Here is a 24,552-nt window from a genome sequence, read left to right on the forward strand (position 1 = left end):
AGGTGGTTTTGGTACACAGAGAGGTAGCCATATGGAAAAGTACCTCATGCCCACGGTTAAATATGGAGGAGGATCTTTAATGTATTTGGGGCTGTTTTTCTGCCAGAGGACCTGGACATTTTGTTAGGATACATGGCATCATGGACTCTATCAAATATCAACAGATATTAAATGAAAACCTGACTGCCTCTGCCAGAAAGATTCAAATGGGCCGTGGTTGGATCTTCCAGCAGGACAATGATCCAAAACATACATCAAAATCAACACAAAAATGGTTTACTGACCACAAAATCAAGGTCCTGCCATGACCATCAAAGTCCCCTGACCTGAACCCCATAGAAAACCTGTGTGGTGAACTGAAGAGGAGAGTCCACCAGCGTGGACCTCGAAATGTGAAGGATCTGGAGAGATTCTGTACGGAGGAACGGTCTCAGATCCCTCGCCATGTATTCTCCGACCTCATCAGGCGTTATAGGACATTTTTTTTTTGTTTTTGTTTTTTTGATAAAGCTGTGTTTTGTTTGCAATTGCTAACACAAAGTATTTACTAAAAGGGTGCCAATAATTGTTGCAGACCTATGTTTGACAAACATAGTTTTTAAAAAAAAAATATATATATAAACATGTGTTGTGTTTGCAATTGTTTGGTAACCATGAGAGCAGAGTATTTTTGTGAATTTTTAAACAAATTAACAAGATAAACAATAAAGACAATTAATGGAAATTAGCTAGCGCTAGCTCAGTAATGTCGACGCCAAAAATTCTTCACAAGGTTAACGTGACAAAAATTGAGGTTGGGGGTTACAGTAGGTTTTAATGCTTTCCACTATCTCTGTAATATTGGTTGAGTTAATTAGGTTGTGCAAAAAAACCAAAAAAAACAATGGCGGTCAGGTGTGAAAGGAAGGAAAATAAATATTCGCAAGTCAACTAGATTTTCCCCGCTGAGTCTACAGCGCCATTTTGTTCATTAGCAGAGCGGAGGTCACATTTCCAAAATTACACAATTTGGGATTTTGTAACGTAATTTCATGCGATTGTTTGTTTATTTTGTGAGCATTTTAGTAGAATTTTAGCATACAAGCAAATGGCATTTTAGGATAATTGTAGGGGAAGTATACACAACACATCTCTGTGTTTTTTTTTTAACACATCTTTGTGTGGAAACGTACTAACACACAGCATGTGTTAAATGTACTAACACGCTGATTGTGTTAAAAGCTAGACACATGATTGAGTGGAGGTTCGTATCAATATATTTATCCATGAAACCATTACTGTACACTAGAAAAAGCAAAAATGTGTGATAACTCTCCAGTTTACACGACATTAAATGCACCGCTATCTTCGTTAGCTTTGGCTAACTTGTTCATAATACCCACTGTAAGTTAGTTACGCAGTATTTTGGATGTTATAGATGTTGGACGTCTCCTTTGAGCAAAATCTGATCTGTTAGTTTTAAATATATGACTTATTTGAGTAATTTACTTCAAAGTCTATATACTATAGAAACACCACTTTAGCAGCTCTAGCAATAAATTTCTGAACACTTTCTTGTGTATAAATAAAGGAGATACCATGTTGATATATTTGTTTATAATGTGGTAGATTTAACATTTTCAAAGGGTATAAATCAAATAACCCTGAAAATATTAACCCGTTTATGAAATAAAATGAACCCAAGTGCACGGTCAGTCACATCAACCCTCTAGCTATGTGTGGAACCGTGAGCACTTATGATTGGTGGAAATACCTGGTCTACAAAAATGTATGTAAATCATTAGTCTGTAAAATAAGTTCTGTGGAGTAATTCTTTCATACGATTTATACGATAATGGTCCTGTGGTATAACATTACACCCCATGGATAATCCACCACTGAGACAGAATCAAATACTGGAGTGTATCCAGGGTTCATGTGGAACTGCTGCCAAGTACATCCAAGGCCCAGGATTCTCCGCCGCTTGAGAGCTCTGATACTCACAAGAAGCCATGTCTTTTGGACAGACTACCACAAACTCTCAGTAAGGCTCCTGAACTATAGGATCATGCCTTTTGCAACAGGTCTAGACTTATTTTAATCTAGATTTGAAATGATCTGAAACACCAAGACCATTCAGAAATCCCTCAGGGTTCAATAAAATTTACGAGCAATTGGAAACTAAGCGATAAAGACTCAAAGATAAAAACCGCGGCTCTAAAAGTGAAAAAGTCTTTGTTGGATATATATATTTTATTTTATTATAGGTATTTAGTCTCACTGTCTCTCAAAATAATCTCTCTTTTAACAGCCAGTATTATACTGCTTGGATTCCCAGCTTATCATTAAAGTCTTTATCTTAAAGCAAACCTATTATTTGGTAACTAAATTATTCAATGCCTACAACGAAGCTAATAGGAAAAACGGTATGGACGTACAAAAGTGAGGGATGTACATCTAGAGCGTCGTTGTGGTTAATAATATCTCTTGTATTTTTTGTACGTGTTAAATAGTGTAAAACAGGTAGAAGGTAAATAGGTCCCTTTATTTTGATGATGCTTTTCTTCTGTTTTTTGGAGGGGGGGGGTCCACCCTAGACGGCCTGTAACGTGTATGTTAACAGATATTAAGAACATTTGTTTTAACCCGATAAAAAGAATAATAAAGAAGAAGAAAGAAGAATTGTAATGTTCTGTTAGATATGTGCATTCAGGCATTGAATTCATTACAAATTAACGTGCGGGCATCGGTTTAGATGTGCTCTTTCTCTTGATTCCATAGAATGTTATCTTTTTCAGGGTCCTTTTCCAGCTCAGCAAGCTCAGACCGGCAGTGGTCATTAATAATCATTAATGCGGACTAGCACTAAAGTGGTTTTCATACAATATGGTTTCGTTTAATTTACGGATCTACTGTCCAGAAGTAAATAATCTGAATGTGAAATGAGTTCAATTGTGTGCCAGGAAGCTTTTCTGGAAGAAACTCTACTTACTGTAGATTGCAACCTACTTTATCTTGGTTAAAACCTACAATTTCTCTACACAATTTAATCTAATTAATAGACTTTTTTTTTTTTTTTTTGCAGTTTCACAGCAGTCCTGGAGTGCTTAGTGAACAAGCCTGAGGCTTTAATAGCAAGACAAGGAAAGTATATGTAATGACAACATTTTGCTTTGTAAATGCTTTTGTTCTATTGAATATTGAACATGCAATTTTTTGATATATATATATATATGAGCAATTGCACATAAAATACATTAAGCTATACTGTATACATATCAACTCTAAGTCTCTCCTTCTTATGTAACGTACATACGCAGGGTTGACACATTATCTGTGAAAATGGGTAACTCAGTGAAAGCACACACAATCACAATATTACTCTTTCCAGAATACCGAGTCATATAGCTCCAAAGGTGATGCTAAAATAGGCAGGTTGAGCTTGTGTTGGACTGCAGGTGCCCTCAGGTTTATGTTGACTTCCCACACACAAGCACACTTCATGACTGCCGTTTTAGGAGAAAAAGGAACTAAGGAAAATGATCTGTGCCGGCATCTTCTCTGATTTCTGCCGCTAATGTATTAGTTCTTGGTGCATGCACACATTTTCTCAATATTATGCAATATTTGCGAGTTGAATCAGTGTTGAATCAGACAACTCATTGGGTCTCCATGATTGATTACTGAACCTTACTTTGGAAGCAAACTTATATAGTAAAGTTTTTATTGTTGTGCCTGAAAATGTATCCCTTTACATGTATTTGTGAAATTCTTATTGTCTCTAAGTATGCTGCAAGGGAAAATAAGACCCTGGACTTGCTATATGCCAATATCAATGAGGTATATATCACTTCTGCACTTCCAACACTGGGAAACCTGGAAAATTGTATTTTATTGTTCAGTATTTTCAATATTTATGTTGCTTTATCTTATTTTACGTTAATTTTATTCTAGTCACCCAGGTGTAAAATAACAATGGGAATATACTTCATATATATTTTACTCATATAATTTAATTCATGCGGTGGCAATAATTGTTGCAAACATTTGCTATATTTAACCAAGATTTGTTTTGGATAAACAACGTATTTTGGGGAATTTTTTCAAAAACAATAAAGACACTTTTTTCACAGCGTTCTTTGCTCATTTTTTTTTTTTTTTTTTTTTTTTACCAACGGTGCCAATATTAGTTGAGGGCACTGTAGCTCCATCTGTGTTACCTGATCTGTTAGTACCTAAATAAACCATCATCTCCAAATGGCTCAATAAAAATTGTAGTACATATATTACAGAGTACAGAATTACTATATTTGAATGCTTTGGTCCACTATTGAAATGTATTTATGAGCCTGCAACTGTCAGCTATCTCTAGAGATGTCAACGCTTGGCAGTATTTTGCTGCAGGTGTATAAAGATGATGCTGTCTGAGTGAAATAGACATTTTCTCTTCTGTCAATCCAGATACAATTCCTTCCAAGCATTTTTTGTGTGTGTGTGTGTGTGTGTGTGTGTGTGTGTGTGTGTGTGTGTGTGTGTGTGTGTGTGTGTGTGTGTGTGTGTGTGTGTGTGTGTGTGTGTGTGTGTGTGTGTGTGTGTGTGTGTGTGTGTGTGTGTGTGTGTGTGTGTGTGTGTGTAACCTCTAACATACTCAATTGCAATCCTACTGACATAAGATCCATGGAGCGAAACTGCCATGGAGTGTTTTGGGGCTATGTACAGACATCTAGTGTCAGGAAGGCCAGCCTCTCCCCAGGGAAGAAATGACTTTGCCTTCAAGCTCCATTCCCTCTCACTAGAGAGTAGTCTTAAAACCAAAAGTGCATACATTTTCTCATCAGTGCTGCTCTACTGTGTTTTGTCTAAACCCTATCTTAGGGCAAGATTAGAACACTTGAAAGAAAAGCCCAGATATAATTAATTAATTAATTAATTGATTAATCATCATGTGTGAGGTACCAGCGCTTAATTAGGCCGAACAATCACCTGCTATGATGTCTCATTAAGGACGTTACCATCTCAGACAATGTTTGTGAAGACAGCCATTCGATTTAGGTTTCAAAAACCTAAATTATCTGGGACCAGTACTTAATTTTGCTGGCCACAACAGGATCTGGTGCCTATTAGATTAGGAGTGTCTAGTAATGGAATCAGGCACTTATGCAGTTGTGTTTCTTTAAGCAACGACAACAATAATAAATATAGCTGCGAGCAGCAATTACGGGGCCAAGCACGAAAGAGGCAAAGTAAAGAGATAAGCAAGTATGAATTTAGAATGGTCATGATTTTATGACGAACCGTTCTTAAGTTCTAAGCCAAAATGTGCTTTCTTCATATCTCATGAACACTAGGTGGTGCTGTTCTGAGACTGTGCAGGTACCCTCATGTCACAATGGCTTAAAGTGTTATGGAGAAAAAGCATTACGTCCGTTTTGGCATGCTCGCTGTCGATTCATTTGTGCGTTATTTGAGTACCATAACTTTTTGTCAGCATGGACTGAAGATGATCTGGTAATATTTTGGTGAAAATCTGTCCGCAAATGTATGTTTTCAAAGTATTTTAAAATGGCGGACAGGAAGTTTGGGTGACCATGGCATAATTGGTATCACTGTTCTCAGCATGACCCAAGGAATCTGTCCAATGTCATGACAAAACGCAAAAGCAGGCAAAAGTTATTAGCAGTTGTAAAATTTTTGTTATATCTTCTGACCACAAGGTGGTGCTGTCCTGAAACTTTTTTGAGTATCTTCTGGGCATTGTGCCAGAGAGACATACTGAGTTTTGTAATGATATGGTAATGCGTTCATAAAAAATAGCATTTTACAACAAAATTAAAAATGGCCAACTCCCAAAATGGCTGACATGGTCAAATTGGATATCTTTTGACTCGGTATGCCACACCAAATCTAAAGAAACCAATCATGTGATTTTTGGTCAAACTATTCAGAGGTCATAAGCAAACATAGCGATTTTTCATATTTCCTGACCAGTAGCTGGCGCTGTGCCGAAACTGTGCAGTTACCCTCACATTATAATGACTATGACACGTACTAAGTTTGGTATAAATACACTAAAGTGTTATGGAGATATATGTTCATTTTAGTGTGCTCACATTTGTTCATGCATTATTTGAGAACAGTTTGGTCTATCAAAAAGCTTTTAATAAGTATTAGCCTGCATGGTCTCAAGATAATCTGAGCCAATTTTGGTAAAAACCGGGTGGAAAATCACCTCATAGGCATCACATTGAATCGTCTTGAGTGGAAAAAGAATTTTGTTCCTAGGCGTTACGTTTCAAAAGTCATTAGCATAAATGTAAGTTAAAATTTGAGCAGCTGGTGGCGCTAGAGGGTTTGAGACACAGACTCCGATCTTGCTGTGGTTAATGTTGTGACTGGCCTCTATCTGTGTGCCAAATCTCATAACTTTCCCGCAAGCGCTTCTATGGGCTGCCGTAGACTCAAGAGCGGAAGAAATAGAAGAAGAAAGCTAACGGATACAATAGGTGCCTTGCATCTGTGCTGCTTAGCCCCTAATAATAATAATAATAATAATAATAATAATAATAATAATAATGAAGTTATCATTCTTTGTCACCTCCTTTCCAAAAATACAATCAGCTTATCTCCATGACGTTCAATTTGCAATTTGTAACTAATAATCATTGAGTACTCACATTATCAGTCACATGTGCTCATGTGAAAAAATACAGCTGATTTAGTGGTTTTTTCTTAAACAAGTAAGCAAAAGTAATGGGGCAGAAGAATCTGGATGCAAAGAAGGCATCATTTCTGTTTCTTAAACTTGATAGCCTCAGAATTCTCACGACATTCAATCCTTAGCCATATACGCATTTCTGAATTTCTAAAGAACACTGAACTGGCACAGATGAGCAGCGCTAATTTTGCCACTGGGAAGAGACTGTAAATTACATCACTGTGTTTTGGAGTAATTTGGATAATTAGTCAGGCTAAGAAATTCTGTTATTCACTGATATGGGTATTCGCGTTGTAATATTCATATACACAGCAAATAAATAAATAAATAAATAAATAAATAAACATCCCTTTTTCAGGAGACTGTATTTTAAAGATAATTTTGTAAAATCCAAATAAAGTTTACAGTTCTTTATTGGAAAGGGTTTAAACAATGTTTTTCATGCCCGTTCAATGAATCATAAACAATTATTTATAGCTACTGACTGTTACTTTTAATATTGACGCCCCCCCCACTTGTTCCAGTTCTCATTATTCCATTTCTGTTCGTCAAATGTCTGTGAAACGTGTTCAGTTTATGTCTCAGCTGCGGAAGTTTTCATGTTAAAACAGATATCTACACACGTTAAGAAGTTTGCTGGAAATAAAAGCAGGTGAATTTGAGAGGACGTTTCTTTTTTTTTTCTTTTTTTTCCTTTTTGCCGAGTATATTATGTGGTTCAAAGGGGATCACATACTTTGGTAAGACCCAGTTTTCTAAGCAAATGCTTTACGTGAGGTCGCGTGCATGTTGTGAAGCGTAACGCATTGGAAATGTACCGTACAATCGGCTCCTCCAGTGTTCCCACATCATCACTGAAATGCTATGCTTGCAATCTCTTGTTATCAAGGTCTATAAGATGGCATTAAGCACTATAAGAAGCATTACAAGTGTTTGGAGAAGTATTGCGCCTATATATTCTGATACATTTTCCTTCCCTGTACCTCCCTTTGCTGGATCACTGGTGTTCTGGTGTCTCATGATTTACAAATTAAGCACGGTATGAAACTGTTATGTTTGCCAGACTGACAAAGGAGCATGGATATAAGATTGTGCTAAAATACATATTGTGACACGACAATATATTTCAGAGCACAGCGTTATTTTCCAACATAAGTGCAGGTTTTTAAGGTTAAAAAGACATTACACCTCATAAAGCATTCATTGTAGCCTTTTTGTTTAAATTTTCGTTGTACAACCGCACTTAGCGAAGGACCGTCTTTTCAATTTAAACTTCAGCATTTTTGTTAGTTAACAAGAGGAATCCTAAAAGTCCTAATTCGTGACTTTAAAAAGGCTTTACATTTGAGCCAGCACTACCTTTAATCTTAAATGCCGTCATGTTGAACGGCAGGATAATTCATCACCATAAAACAAACGCTCTGTAATAAACAGCAGCAAAAAAAAAGCTACCATATTTCAATACCTGTAACAAAAAAGCGACGAGATTTATTGCATAGATCACCCTTATATATTTATTTATTTGCCATGGCAACTGAAATGATGACAAAGTGAGCTCAATGCTTTTAAGGCTGATAAAGTGAATACAGCACATCAATAAACACACATTCAGGCGTTGCATAAGTAGTCAAATTACTGCGTAAATGCACTTTCTTAAAGGAAAAGAAGTGTATACACACGTATGCATGCATCCTAAAAAGCCTCACAACTCCCCTCATTTTTTAAAATGTATTTTATTTTTTTATCAAAACATCAGAGCTAGGCACAGCTGCTGTGAAAATCTGTCAGCACCTCAGACATCAGCTGCCCCGGGGGAACCAGAGCTGAATGTCAGAGCTCAGCACACCCTGCGCAAGAAGATGGCCTGAGAAAAACACATGAAATGTTTGGAAATGCGCTCTGTCTGGAGACCTGAGATATGAGATGATCTGCTGTAGCTGACAAATTTTATTTTAAGGGAGTGAATGCTGTGTTAAACCTGTGTAAAACCTCTATTAGTATGACTCACTTAACCCTGACCACAAGAAACTATGTAGGAATATGCTTAGTTTTGATCGTAGAAATCCTCTCTACACATGTGTTTGGCTTTTATGGAGACATGCTTGAACATCCCTGGGTATTCTGAACGTAGAAAGACTCGTATAGGCCGTGTAACAACAAAACAGTCATCCATATTTGTTTAAAGGAGCAGTCCTGAGTGAGTTCCCAAAAATGTCCAGGGTCCCTTTTCATGTATAAATTTGATAAGTCTTGTTAATTGCTCTTCACCACACACTGCTCGAGTCCAGACTAACTTTAACCAGTGCCTCTCAGGGGCGAGTGTGTGTGTGTGTGTGTGTGTGTGTGTGTGTGTGTGCACATACACACTTTTCTGCATCCAGCCGTTGCTTTTCTTTTTAACAGTTATATTTTGTTTTGTTTCTCTTTGTTCTCCATTGCTATGATCCAGCAAGGACCAATTCCCGCTGACAGAAGATGATCGACCTGTATTAGGAGATAACCTTGCAAGTATTTGAGGTCATTCACGCTCTCTTTCGTTACGCAGATCTTTCTTTCACTATATTTATGGCGAGTTTTGCCTCATGCCCAGTGTTCCCGATTGCCTCCGGCTCCACTACGAGCCTGACCAGAATACTGTTGTTACTAAAAATGAATGAATGAAAAACACACGTGAAAGTACAAAAGTGCAATCGGTTAAACTTACCTCAAATATCAACGTAAAAGCACAGTAAAGAATGGGAGCAAATATTAACTAAAACTACCAGCTTTCTCCTGAATCTCCCAGATGTCAGTGAGCTGATAATAACTCAGTACAAACTAGCTTTCATGTGAAGGGTTATCCGAACCTGTTTTGGAAACGTTGTAAGTAGAAAGCTGAATTTATTTCATTGAAATGTGGTGAGCTAATGTCGAATGTCTTAAAGAAAAGTACAGGCACTAGAGGAAGAAACTTTCTGACTTCCCATGTTCGACTGTTCGAATGTAACTGGTATTAACTTGGCTTGCTGTAGAATGGGGTCAGTAACTGCTGGAGCACAATCCAGATGTAGAAACACAAAGTATTTCAGAGGCTCAAACTGAGCACTCAAAAAATACCACAGTAGAACTATTCAATGTATGAAAAAAAAAAAAAAAAACTGTCTGAAGTTCAGCAACTCCAGTTTAAAAAAAAAACAAAAAAAAAAAACAACATGAACCATCATGGCTTCTGTATCAGATCCTACGTTGTGGATTTTTGTGGACATTCACATGCATTAGATAAATAAATAAGCCAGATCTTTGGATGTTTTAGAGTAAGAAAGCTCCGTAGTAAATTTATATTTGTAGGTTTATACCATTTAGCAGATGCCCTTAGATCGAATATACATATAGCTCCTGATATATCTGAGCTACCACTGCCCAGATGTTACTTCAAGTACTGCTACAGAATATAGGTAATGCTCAGGATAATGTGTAAGGGCTATCTTTATGAGGAAGCTAACCATGTAGCTAGAAACATACATGAATTCACACTAGCTAGCTAGCTAGCTAGATAACAAACCTAGCAATCCTCTGATACCCAAGCAGCATTTGGCTAAGTTAGCTAGCCACCTAATGTTACCTTTTTATGTACTGTTGATAATCAAGGTGGTGTCCACTTGGCTAGTGAACATAATTGTTCAAAAATGCATTCCTCACGTATAGATCGTTTTCAGGTTAGTTACGTCAATCGTAGATATGTAAGAATAAAAATAAAATAATAAAAAAAAAGTCATTTGTACAGTATGTACTCAAGTGGTTTTTCACCAGGTTACCTGTCTACTCATACTTGAGTCATTTTCTTGATGATTACGTTTACTTTTATTCAGGTTAATACAGTAGGAGTAGATATAGTCAATGTCAGTGTGTATTTATTTATTTATTTATTTATTTATAGCCATGAACTAATCATTAATGGTCAGGCATAAAAAGTTTACCGCGGTCATCATTTATTCATCTTAGTTGCTTCTCTGGTTTTGTAAGCAAATCACGTTATATAACTGGACCTTCATGAATTTGACTTGAATCTCCATGATGTAGTATATAATTTCTAACAAGCATTCCGTAAATCTTTAAAGGAAGGCCCAAATCCACACATCAGTGGAGCGTGTGCAGATGTCTGTGAGATAACAAGGTGATCTCTGCCATTAGCCTTTAGCATTTTGACTGTTTCTCTGCTTGAATAAAGTATTCCCGATCTGGCGAATGTGATGTGTCAGGGCCTGCCTAGCAGATCACAGAACATTAACTCCCACAGTGCCTACTAGTGCACTTGCAGTACACTATGCTCTCAAAGGTTTTCTTGAACAGGTCTGAAATCGCTTTGAAAGCATGCAGCTGGTGGCACTCTTCTGCGTCGTGTGAATAAGGAGCTGTTTTAGTAAGAGGGAACATGCACTGTGGGAAGTAATGATCTGCTGCTAAGTATTTGCAGAGAAATAAATCGGTGTTTGTTTCTGCAAATCACAAATCTGGCCTATAAGCTGGAAACCAGTGACTGGTTGGGCATGCAAAAAAGGCTTTTGATGTATTTGAGACGATAAGACAGCCGACAGACACAGATCCTTGGGTACGCGTCTCATTCTGCCCATTGTAGCAAAGGCCACATGCTGGTATATCAGCTCCATTTATCTTCTGCACAAATTGCCTAATCTCAACATAACATTTTCTCCATAGGGTGCTGGTGCTGACTATCATCTATTCAGGCTCGATCCAGCCACTTACCCATTGATACAGTATCACCATAGTGTGAAGTAAGGTAGAAAAGGCACAACCTTCTGCATAGGTCTACCAGGCTTGACTAGGACTGAAAAGCATTTCCAAGCACTACCATAAATATGAAGCGAGATTAAGTGTTCTAACGTTGGTGTGTGTCATTTTAAATGAACACTCGGTGGGAAGTGATGACAGAAAACGAACATGTGGAGCAGAAAGAGGGTTATTTTTTTAAAAAAATAAATAATAAAATGATTCGGCTAACATCTACGAGAGTCCAAGACTAAACGTGCAGGATGCTGCAATATCTAGACTCCACCCCATGCCACAGATCAATACACTCTTCAGGGCTGATCACAAAGTAGAGGAGATGTCTGTCAAGACTCACGGTTTTTCTGGGATTGGTGTACCAGATAGATTATAGATCTTCCCAGGTTGAGTTTCCACAACATGAAGACACTGCAAAAGACAAAACGTACATCTCGTTAGAGCTTTAAAATCAAAACTGGAGAATGCTGGAATTAATTACGTGAAGCAAACGGATGGGCATGCGGTCGTTGGGTAATGTAATGAAATTAAGAGGGTTCGTAATTAGGGGACATCGAGCAAGTATTTGTAAACACAGACGAGTTAAGGAGTCACATAAAGCTGCTAACTGTGGCATGTAAACAGGAAATGATCTCAATTTGTTGAAGTATCACTAATGTGAATCCCGTTACACAAAGATGGACAATCTTTTGCAATGTTCTAAGAGTTTATTTAGAATAGTGCAAGACATGTTTCGTGTTTTTACCGTTTGGAAGACATGTCATTTGTGCGGTAGCTTGTCTCACGACGGGAGTCATTTATAGCTTCGCAGACATCACATAGGTAATACTATCCAAATTAGATAGGCTTTTGGGGTTTGTGTGTGAGTGTGTGTGTTCAATTTCGTGGCAAGATTCTGATATATTCATAGAAAATTTAATGCATAAACAAAAGGAAATTGGCCGGTAAATTTGAGCATCTTGGAGCGTCTGCAGCACTTCTTTTGGAGACTTTGACGGTTGCACTTGCTTCTTTTTTGCATACAAAACCCAGTGGCCTGTATTATGTTTATAAATATATTATATACAGTGGTGCTTGAAAGTTTGTGAACACTTCAGAATTTTCAATAGATCTGCATAAATATGACCTAAAGCATAATCAGATTTTCTCACAAGTCCTAAAAGTAGGCGTAGAGAACCCACTTGCCTACTTTTACACACAAATGAACTGGCCTTGCTGATCCAATAATTTGGAAGTGACTACGTACGGCAACGAAACATCAACATCCATTGATGGATATGAGATGAGAGTTTCGGATTTCAGCTTTTATTTCCTGGTATTTACATCTATATCTGTTAAACAACATAAAACATAGAACCTTTTGTATCAGACCACTCAATTTTTAGGCAAGAATTATTGTTTTTTTTGTTTTCTTTCTTTCTTTTTTTTTCAAAATTTTTTTTGTCATGATCTCGACGTAACAAAAAGTTGTTTTCTCATGATATAATTTCATCAAAAGAAAATGTTGCACCTTGTGAATGGGATTGGTGTTGCATGCGTGTTGGCGTATTTGCCATTGCCGTCATGAATGTAGTAATTAACCGCTGTAGAGATGGACTTTATGTTTGCATTAAGAGAGAGGGGTGTCCGCTTCTCAAGTGTCAGACACTAATGTGGAAATATCCAATCACTGACAGACATATCGCTATTTCAGCTTGAATGAGCTTTTGCTATGTGGAGATCATGATAAATATTGTATGGCCTTTTAGGGCCTTTTATTGCATGGCCTTTAAGGGCTTCCGTAAGTAAATTAAAGTAAATAACAATATTTGGCTGTATATCACTTGCTTGCAATAACTGCATCAAGCCGGTGACTCATTGACATCCAGTCCCATGTTTTTCACCCTGATAAAGTCCTTTGTTGAGTTGGATGAGTGGTGCTCTTGTATGCAGAGCACACACACACACACACACACACACACACACACACACACACACACACACAGCGTACCCTGACATCACCAGCATTTCAACGTGAAATTTCTATCATAATTTCTAAGTCATGAAAGGCAATGTGTGTAATTTCTTGGATGTTATAATATATTGGGAAAAAAATATTACACAAATAAACAATGTAATTAAATTACACACTAAATATAAATACATCTAAAAAAAAAAAAAAAAATGACAAACTGGGTAAAATTCTGGCTGAACTCAATTTCATGAGTTTGGGGTAGGACAATCTGTTTGCTTAACCAATTAGAGATGGAAACGGAGAGGTATGAGTTTCAGACAAACCTGTTAGGAAACAATTATTTTTGGAAAATGTGATTGATGGGTCCTTCCCTGGTCATGTTTGTCTTTCCTGCGATTTTAGGAGAATGTAATAGTGTTTTATCTCTACACTGGATGTCATTATCTAAACCAGGGGCGTCCAATCTTATCCGGAAAGGACCGGTGTGGGTGCAGGTTTTTATTCCAACTGAGCAGGAGAAACACCTGATTCCACCATTTAACCATGTTTTAAAAAAAAAAAAACATCATCAACAACAACAACAACAAAAAAAAAACGAAGCAGCGCACAATATCTGAACTTTTTAGCTCACATAGCCTCCAGAAAAAAAACAAAAAAAAAACACAGTAGCTGAAACAAATGAGTCTGCGACTACTTTTCATTGTAAGGTAGACTTTGGTTTCTTACTCTACTCAAAAATGTATAAGACGCACATCTTTTTTGGTATTTTGATGACGGTATAATTGGCGAAGATCTTGTACATTCCAAATGCTGGTGTAAAATTAATTGCGCCAATTAATGAGGTTTAAATTCAAGTTTAAATTAAGATTGAATTCGATTAAAACATTTTAGTTAGGACAGCTCAATGTAAAGAAATAGCTGCGGAGACCCAGATATGTCCTATGATTACGTTTTTATTTCTGTGTACCATGGATGAGAATCCTGCGAGCGCCCATGTTTTGGATAATTGTCTTGCTGCATGATAAAGTTACTCACAATTAATTAGGAAGCACTTCTCTGTAAACTGGCAGACAAAATGGCCCTGTCGCTGTATTTCTTTGCTAATTCCAATCTGGCTTTCTGATTCTTACTGCTGAGGGGTGGTTTGTATCTTGTTGTATGGCCTTTATATTTCTGCTCTTGAAGTCTTCTTCGAACACTGGATTGTGATACCTTCACCCCTGCCCTATGGAGGTTATTGGTGGTGTTGGTTAATTTCCTTTTCAGGACATTCCAAATTGTTGCATGGGCGACGCCCAATGTTGGTGCAATGCCTCTGATTGATTTTCCCTCTTTTATCAGCTTCAAAGTCACTTGTTTTCTCCCATAGACAGCTCTCTGATAGTCATAGCCATCTTTTTATACATAGTCCCTCCATTTTCACACGTTCAAAATTAATTGGACAAACAAATAATGATAAATATAATGATCATTTTTAATACATGGGTCGGGAACCCATGGACTTCACCAAGTTTCCTCCTTTGAGATGCTTTGCCAGACCTTCACTGCCGCTGCTTTCATTTGCTGCTTGTTTGTGGGTTTTTCTGCAATCAATTTCGTCTTCAGTAAGTAAAAGGCACGCTCAATTAGGAAGAGGTTATATAACTGACTTGGCCATTTAACAACATTCCCTTTCTTTGCCTCAAGAAGCTCTTGGGTTGCTTTCGTGCTACGTTTTGGATCATTATCCATATATACTGTGAAGCACCGTTCCTATCAGTTTCGCAACATTTGACTGAATCTGATCAAAAAGTATAGCTCTATACACTTCAGAATTCATCCTTCCATTAGCAATCTCATTGAACACTTCCTCCACCATGTTTGACAGATGATGTGGTATGCTTTGGATCAGGAGTCCTTCCATTCCTTCTCCATACTCTCCTCTTTCCATCATTCTGGTACAATTCAATCTTGGTTTCATCTGTCCAAAGGTTTCCGCTATCTCTCTGATAGGTCTATTCTGTTTTTTCATCCTAATGATGGACACGTATTGAGAGTTCCCATGATAATGAATGTTATTCACTTCACCTGTCAGTGGTTTTTAATGAGAGACAGAGAGAGAGAGAGTGAGAGAGAGAGAGAGAGAGAGGGCTTTATGCATTATGTTGTACTTGAAGCTCAGATTATATCTAATCTAAATTCTTTCTGATGGCTAGTACAGACTGAGGAGAGCTTTCTTTTCTGCAGATCATCAATTATGCATACATATTAAGTAGTAGAAAAAGCGCAGTCCTAAATCTCATGGGAACAGGACTGATGCTTTATTAGCATGTTTTCTGTTTATCACAGTACAGCCACACAAAAAACTTCACAGTGCTTGATAAGGTTAGATCTCACGTTACGGTGTTGCTCCCCAGGCATTCATTTATAAGCCGAAAGTTCGGATGTCCAAGAGAATGTAAAAGAAAAAAAAAAAAGAAAAGGATGAGGGGCTACATTTACTCCCTGTCAGCTCTTTGGGCTCTGAAGCAGTGAAAGGTGAAAGAAAACAATCTCCGGCCGCTAATGGAAAAAAAGAGATTCCTTTTCTGTGGCCTGTCACCATTTTTGTGTAGAAGCGCTGACATGTGCCAGCAAGCTGAAAAGGCAGTATTTGAAAAGAGAAATTAGAAAATGTCGCTCACAGATAGCTTATTGATGTGTGTAAGCAGGAACGCCTTCATGTACAAAATAGCTGATGGTATTTTCAAAATAATAAATCAGTGATGACAAAAGAAAACCTTGCATTGTTGTCTCAGACTTGTAGACTAAGCTCATGGGCTGTTTTGTTATCCAGGTGGTGAAGCAATGGAAACCGTTATACAGCTAAATTAGCGAGTGTGATTATGCAATAGTTTAACTGTTCTTGAATTTTATCCGAAAAAGGACAGTCTGGAAATCGATCCATCCATTTTCTATACCGCTTATCGTACTGGGTCGCGGGGAACCCATCCATCGCAGGGCAACAGGTGGTAAATATTCAGTGCTAATTAAGATCAGGTAGGAATCACATTTCTGTGTTATTGTCCAACTCAAATACTTTATGCTTCGTGGAAACAGAAACGCTTAACCTCAAATTAAAGTAGAATCATAGTAGGTTGTTGAATTTCTGATTGTTCTTCGAATATCTCTGTTGTTTGATTGTTGTTTCCTGACCAGGGCTTTAAGTTTGTGGTCTGGTTCACCTTTTCTTTGTGGCATGACTTTTATTATTTTTTTTTAAATACTTCTGCTAATCATCCTCACCTTTGGTCATCCTAAAGGCTTTCAATCTATTGTGACCCGAATTAGGCAAACCATCCATCCATCTACTATACCGCTTTATCCTTTTCAGGGTCACGGGGAAACCTGGAGCCTATCCCAGGGAGCATCGGGCACGAGGCGGGGTACACCCTGGACAGGGTGCCGGTCCATCGCAGGGCACAATCACATACACACTCACACACCCAATCATACACTACGGACACTTTAGACACGCCAATCAGCCTACCATGCATGTCTTTGGACTGGGGGAGGAAACCGGAGTACCCGGAGGAAACCCCCGCAGCACGCGGAGAACATGCAAACTCCGCACACACAGGGATTAGGCTAACCATTATGGTAATTATTGTAAGTGCTCTATGTGAGACATCAATGCTAATGTATTTCAACATGGAGGTCAATTATGCACAACTGCATACACTAAGTGTTCTATTGGTAACACAAGTCACATGTGCTGCTGATATTTTCATGCCTAATTTGAGTGAAATTGAAATACTGGAACTGTTTTTAAAGCTGCAATGGCAGCATTTATTTTTCCCACCTGACACCAATCGTATTTTTCGCTAAGCCATAGAATCACTATGGAATACCTTGTTTTCTGATTCAATCATATTATCACTTAAACGGTCTTACCTGTCAGCATGATTTACTAAAATACCTGTCCCCAATCTGTCAAGCTCTATTGTTTTCTAATGCTTGGCCACACTTTGGATTGGAGGATGCACCTTGACATTTCATGCCTTATCTTCATGATTGTCTTTGATGTTCATTCCGCTTTGAGCAGTAGCTTTTTCTCCCTTCCTGACAGTAATTAGAGTGAGGCTAGGATCAAAATATTCCTTTTTCAGGTCACACACTTATCAAAATGCATCTTATCAACCAGGACATGTGTTGATCTTCGGAGTTGGGATAAAAATAATGAAATTAAAAGGTTAGTGGATGGTGCTTGAGATGGTAGAAATATTCTGCTCCTTGGAGAACTATTGTTTTGCAGATTCATACAGTAGAACTGAACTGCAGCACAGGGAAAAGGTGATAAAGAAAGTAATAATCAGTTCTTGTCCTTTTGTTATAACTCATAGTTCTTCTATACAGCGGGGGAAATAAGTATTGGATGCATCAATAATGTTTTCAGTAAATATATTTCTAATGAGGTTATTCACATGAAATTTTCACCAGACATCAGTATTAACTCACGAAACCTAGAGATATAAAGAATTCACAACATTAAAGTCCATAAATGAAGTTATGTGTAATAAAGTGGAATGACGCAGGAAAAAAGTATTGAACATGCTAAGAAAAAGCAGTTCTCCAAGGCAAGGTAAGGCAAGGAAACAGCTGAAATCCGTAAGTAATTACACCCCCTATCTGTGCAAATTAATATCAGCTGGGTTAGTAAATTGATGGTCTATAAAAAGGCTTTTCGTTACCAAGGTGTCACACAAGAAACATCTCATGATAGGTAAAAGCAAAGAGCTCTCCCAAGACCTTCGCAAACTTATTACTGCGAAACATATTGATGGAATCGGATACAGACGTATTTCAAAACTTCTGAATTTTCCAGTAAGCACCATTGGGGCCGTTATCCACAAGTGGAAGCAACATCACTCCGTCACACACAGGAGCTCCTCGCAAGATTTCTGACCAGGGAGTCAGAAGAGTAATCAGTAGAGTAGCCCAAGAGCCAAGGACCACTCGGAAAGAGCTCCAGAAACACTTGGAGGCAGCAGGTGCCGTTGAACAAGATTTAAAGACGATATGTTTAGAAGAACGTTCCAAAATCACACCTGAATACCGCGGCGCGTTCATTTCTTCATACAGGAAGCGCCTTGAAGCCGTCATTACAAACAAAGGCTTCTCCACTAAGTGTTAAATACATTTCAGTTAGCGTGTTCAATACTTTTCCCCCCGTGTCATTCCTCTTTATTACACACAACTTCATTTATGGACTTTAATATTGTGAAGTCTTTCTATTTCTAGATTTCTTGAGTTAATACTGCTGTCTGGTGAAAATTTCATGTGAATCACCTCATTGGACATATACTTACTGAAAAAAATGATGACGAGTTCAATACTTATTTCCCTCACTGTATATGATTATAAAATTAGTGTTGTTACACAACTTAAGAGATTTGTGCTTACAATGGGCTGATGCCACCTAGGCTAGAATGAATGAGAGAAGAATGATATCTCTATGGGGATTTCCTTGTTTTTCTTTTTTGTTTTGCAGCTGTTTTTTTTTATATTTTTTTAAATCCATTAATAAAAAGGTTACATATGTAACTGTGGTTCTACTTCCTTATTTATCAGACCACCAGGGTGGTATAATTCAGAAGTAGTGGAGGCTGTGTAAGTTCATAAGACATCCTAATGGTGCACCTCTAGAGACAGCCAGCAATCATAAATAGTGCAAATAGCATACTTTATAGAGCCTGAAAATTAACTCAAAGTATTAATGTTTAACGTTGAAATTAACGTTGAATTTCATGTCGCTGGTTCACAAAAGTCTGCAAGCAACACTTCTCTTTTTGCAATGCCTGGGCAGTGCCCACGAAAGCCATTTAATGCCCTGCATTCAATTATGCCTGTGCAATCACTTCTTTTACCCAATAGGCTAATCTGTCTATAGACAGTAGAACCCCTTTATGGTACTTCCCAAAGCTTAGTTAGGTTTATACGTTTATAACTATGCCGATAAATTTATTGCTGCATGCTGACCAGGTCGGATGTGATCCACATTTTTTGAATAGTTTTGACTAGTTTATGTGCTCCCAGAAGAAAAAAAAAAAAAAAAAAAAAACAGTCTGCCCCCTGTGCACAGCCAATGCTGCCACATACATACAGTACACACATACATATTTTAAGGTAGTCCCAGAAATATAAGCTTCTTGTCAACTTGCAAAAACTTTAAAACATTGTCTATGTTGCAAGATAAGGGCTTTATATGGGCTTCCATGTGTGAGATCAGGAGCCCTGTCTGGCTTATCACTTGCTGTTGGGACTGTCCACACAGTGCATACCGTTTTTCTAGTAATAGACAATTGGCTTAGGTCTTGCACCACGGGCCAGTTTGGACCCTGTATGGTTAAATTACTGCAAAACAGTCCTAAAACATATTTTACTATTGAGTTTTACTAGTCGATCTTATTTGACTACTTACCAACTACTCCCCCATCAACAACTTAAAGATTAACTTATTTTATTGTACTTCACTGTCCATACTAACCTTCATTACCTTACACTAGGCCATTCGTTTTCATTACAAAAGACACTTTTTAGAGTATTTTATGTGTTTCCATTCCTATTATGAATGTAGGAGCCATAAATTATATTTGATATATTAAAATATTCAATATTTTATCTTTGTCTAGCATGACTGTGTGTGTGTGTGCGAGAGAGAGAGAGATAGAGAGAGAGATGATGTGCTACAGAAGCGGCTATGCCTCATGTTTAAAAAATAGGAGTCTCTGAACTACAGCCATGTACTCATACATTGATTGGTTCTGCTACAGAATGGGTTTGGATTGATCTACTAAAACACTTGATCCGCATCCAGATTGCTGTCTGCCTGGTGATGACCTCTGCTCTAGTTGCAGAGCACAGAACCATCCCATCATCGGCTGAGTGATTTCAAAACTCATGCGTCGATGCATCAGCGATTTTGGTAAATCATGCTCGGGACGCTTGATCATTCCCTGTACTGGCCAGTCTAGATTCCCAGTGTAACGAGGAAGAGCTGTTGATCCAGCCCCATGCCTCCAACTTATATAAGTAGTGTAGAGTATACATATGAATAGTAGACTAGTCTGAAGAGTCTCTGAGCAGACTTAAGTGGATATGCTGCTACTTGGCTTTGCAAGTCTATAAGTCCTTGCCCTCTATCATGAGTACACAGATACACGAAGGGAGCCTTTAGCCAGTGATATCCAGGCCAAAAGAAATCCACCAGCCACTGGGAAACAATCCAGCTGGAGCAGTCAACACCACCAGCTGATGACATAAAGCAGATGATGCCAGCCTGTTGACTATCATCTGTAGGACACTTGTGATAGTAGTGTCTTTGTTGGTCAAGATTTTAGGGCACCTTCCCATGTTTTCTTACTACCTCCTCCCAAGTAAACATCTAGCACATTAAGGCCTGCTCTGCTCTACTGCAAACTCTCTGGCATCTGTGAGAGAGCCAATCATGTTGCAGTAGTGCGAATGTTCAAATTAATGTGCACATCAAACATCAGAATGGGAATCAAGTATGATCTTTGTGACTGTGGTATGGATGTTTATACCAGGAGGACTGGTTTGAGTATTTCAGAAACTGCTGATCTCTTGGGATTTTCACATACAATAGTCTCTAAAGTTTACACAGAGTGGTGCAAAAAACAAAAAAACATCCAGTGAGCTGAAACACCTTGTTGATAAGAGAGATCAGAGGAGAATGACCTGACTGGTTTGAACTGACAGGACGTCCATAGCAACTCTTATAATCACGCTTTACGTCTGCGGTGAGCAGAAAAGCATCTCAGAACGAACAACACATCAAACCATGAGGTCGATGGGCTAAATCAGCAGAAGACTACATCAGGTTCCACTCTTGTCCGCCAAGAACAACATTAAACATAACATTAAAACCACTACAGGTAAAGTGAAAAACATTGATTATCTTGCTACAGTGGCATCATTCAAGGAGTGAGATATATTAGGCAGCAAGTGGACAGTCAGTTTTTGGAAGTTGATATGGGCAAGTGTATGGATGGGTCAGAGCATCCCCAAAATGGCAGGTCTTGTGGTGTGTTCCTGGTGTGCAGTGGCTAGTACCTACAAAAAGTGGTCCAAGGAAGGACTACTGGTGAACCGGCGACAGGGTCATGGGCATCCAATGCACATTGATGTGTGTGGGGAGCAAAGACTAGCCTGTCTAGTCCAATCCCACAGAAGAGCTACTATAACACAAATGGCTGAAAAAGTTCATGCTGGAAAGGTGTCAGAACACACAGTGCATCGCAGCTCGCTGCGTAGCCGCAGACCGGTCAGAGTGCCTACGCTGACCCCTGTCCACTAGCGAAAGTTCCTGCAATGGGCAGGTGAGCATCAGAACTGGACCATGGAGCAAACAGAAGAAGGTCTGATGAATCATGTTTTCTTTTACATCATGTTTAACTGGGGAAAAGATGGCACCAGGATGCACTATGGGAAGAAGGTGAGCTGGCGTAGGCAGTGTGTTGTTCTGGGCAGTGTGATGTTCTGCTGGGAAACCTTTGGTACTGGCATTCATATGGATGACACATACCACCTACCTAAACATTGCTGCAGACCAAGTATACCCCTTCATGGCAACGGTATTCCAAAATAGCAGTGGTCTCTTTTAGCAGGATAACCCACCCTGTCACACTACAAAAATGGTTCAGGAACGGTGTGACGAACATTTCAAAGAACTCAAGGTGTTATCTCAGTATATAGTAAAATGGTATATTATGTTCCTGCAGAAGCTATGTAAGGCTCTTCTCCTTTCTATCTTAAATAAAATCTACTATGCATTTCTGATTTCCCCTATAACAATAGCATCTTGATTACCCTGGGACAATATATTACATTTTGCCAAAATTTGGAGGGCACACGTTCACAAAGATGAAATCCTTGTCGGTTGGTAAGTATTCCTTACCTACTTCCTTGTAAAAGTTAAAAAAAGAACATAGATGGAGCACAAAACTGCTTCTCTTATTAGTATCATTGGTCGATATTATTTGCCCTTTCTATTACAGCTTGACCTGCACTGTATCATCATATTATATATATATATATATATATATATATATATATATATATATATATATATATATATATATATATATATATATATATATATATATATATATATTTACGTCCATCCCTAGCACTATTTATATTTACCAAGGTTGGGTCTAGAACTTCTATAGGTTTCAAAAGTCTTACTAAGACTTTGCTAAAGTCTTGCATCACATTACAATATATTGATCAGTGCACAAGAATTTACATTAGTGTCAGTCTTGGTAATGGTGTTCACATCAGTATTAGCATTAGCATATCCTCAGGGGTTAACACTAACCTCTTCTGTCTCTACTTCTGTCTCGAAACGTGCTGTTGCCATTGTAAATCAGCCCTGTCAATCCCTGAGCTCCCCTGCTGCACAACGTTGTGTACGCAAACACATTTTCACCCATATACTAGTTTCATTTAGCCTGCTGACTAAATGAGGCATGGCTGGTACACGTCGTCTAGCAGATCTAAGCTCTCCCATATCTTTCAAAGGTAAAAAAATATATAAATAAAAAATAGATCAATATATGATTTTCAGCTTCCATATTAGATTATTTGCTGTTAAAAAAAAAATGTCTTAAGGCAGATTATTTTGGACTTTTGTGGAACAGACTGTAACATCACCACCAGTGGTAATAATAAGAAAAATACACAGAATGATATGAAGAAATGAGGCTGGGGCTGATTTCTTTCTAGCTCAAACTGTACATTCATTATGTTCATACAGCCTATTAGTGACAGCACATTACTCAATCCTAATACTATCATTATTGATCTATTTATAGTTATTTAATTAAGCACTCCCATCTTGTATCACGACCAACCATCACTGAACTAAACTTTCTTTGTTTCTTTCTTTGTATTTACAGCCCCAACCCAAATACTGTCATTGGAATCTTGTGGCTGATTAATCTCATCTCTCCAAAGGCCTTCAATAAGCATACATTTAAAAAAAAAAAAAAAATCCACAAATTTAATAAGGTTCTCATGTCATATGCATATTTTAACAGATTGAGCCACGTCACACACAAACATAGCATCCTGCCAACAGCACAGTCAGACACAGAAGATTTTTTATATAGACCGTGTGACACAAACATATGAATCTATGAGTGCACAAAGCACACTGTATCTGACATTGCACTGAAATAGTACTTTTTGTTTTTTGTGACTTAATTATGTTGGGAAATAAATATCTGAGCGAGATTATCTGCTGTTATCACAGTCCTCAACAAAAGTGAAAAGTCAAATACGATATCTGTTTAATGACATAAAGCCTTGCCGTGCTTCCTCCGGCTCTCTGCTGCAAAACGCTGCACATTTTCACCTTAGGTTCTACAAAAAACAAACCAGAGCCCGCAATATTTCTCCGCAGCTCAGCAGTTAATTAACAGTTTCAGCTTATCTGCTATCAGCTTGCTTCATCGTTGTGTTAAATTTCACCAGTCCCGCCGAGAAAGACGCAATTATACATCAATCAATGAGATTCCGGGGCACCGATAACTCCATGCCACTGTGTAGGTGTGTGAAGGACTGTGTCTGCCGCGCCTCAGCACAAATTCTCATGTCATAAGGTTATCAATCGAAAAGAATAGGATTATCACATTCATATCCTAATCAATAACTTACCCTGATTTACAAAATCAAACATCTGGTAATCAGTCCCAATCCCTTCTACTGAATTCTCATTTGCTAATGATATTACATTAGCATTTCCGCATTCAAATTAATTGTAGAATTCAAAATGCATTTTTTTTAAAAATGATATCATAGCATGAGTGCTCTAATCATCTAACCCTTCGAGATATTTTGTCTTAGTCTAGGCTTAATCTGTATCTGGGAAACCAGCCTATAACATGTCTTCGTTAATCTAATTACACTTGGCAAGCTTTTCTTTTCTTGGCACAGTCATCTAGAGCTGTATTGATTTATATTAAATTTTTCTTTACATTTGCAACACTTTGAATAATGCAAGAAAGGAAAGGCCCACTTTATATTCCCACACAAAGTAAATATAGTCTCTCTCTCTCTCTCTCTCTCTCTCTCTCTCTCT

At 38.0% G+C, this 24,552-nt stretch overlaps 1 long non-coding RNA gene across 1 annotated transcript in view; it reads right to left on the minus strand.

The window, feature by feature from the left end:
- LOC128633507 (uncharacterized) overlaps positions 1 to 24,552 on the minus strand; it is a 115,610-nt gene that overhangs the window by 38,178 nt on the left and 52,880 nt on the right. The window contains exon 2 of the long non-coding RNA XR_008396930.1: positions 11,817 to 11,887. This is a non-coding gene — a long non-coding RNA (uncharacterized LOC128633507). The remainder of the gene's footprint in view (positions 1 to 11,816; positions 11,888 to 24,552) is intronic.

This window comes from Ictalurus punctatus, chromosome 8, assembly GCF_001660625.3.
Source record: "Ictalurus punctatus breed USDA103 chromosome 8, Coco_2.0, whole genome shotgun sequence".
In the NCBI taxonomy this organism is placed as follows: Eukaryota; Metazoa; Chordata; class Actinopteri; order Siluriformes; family Ictaluridae; genus Ictalurus; species Ictalurus punctatus.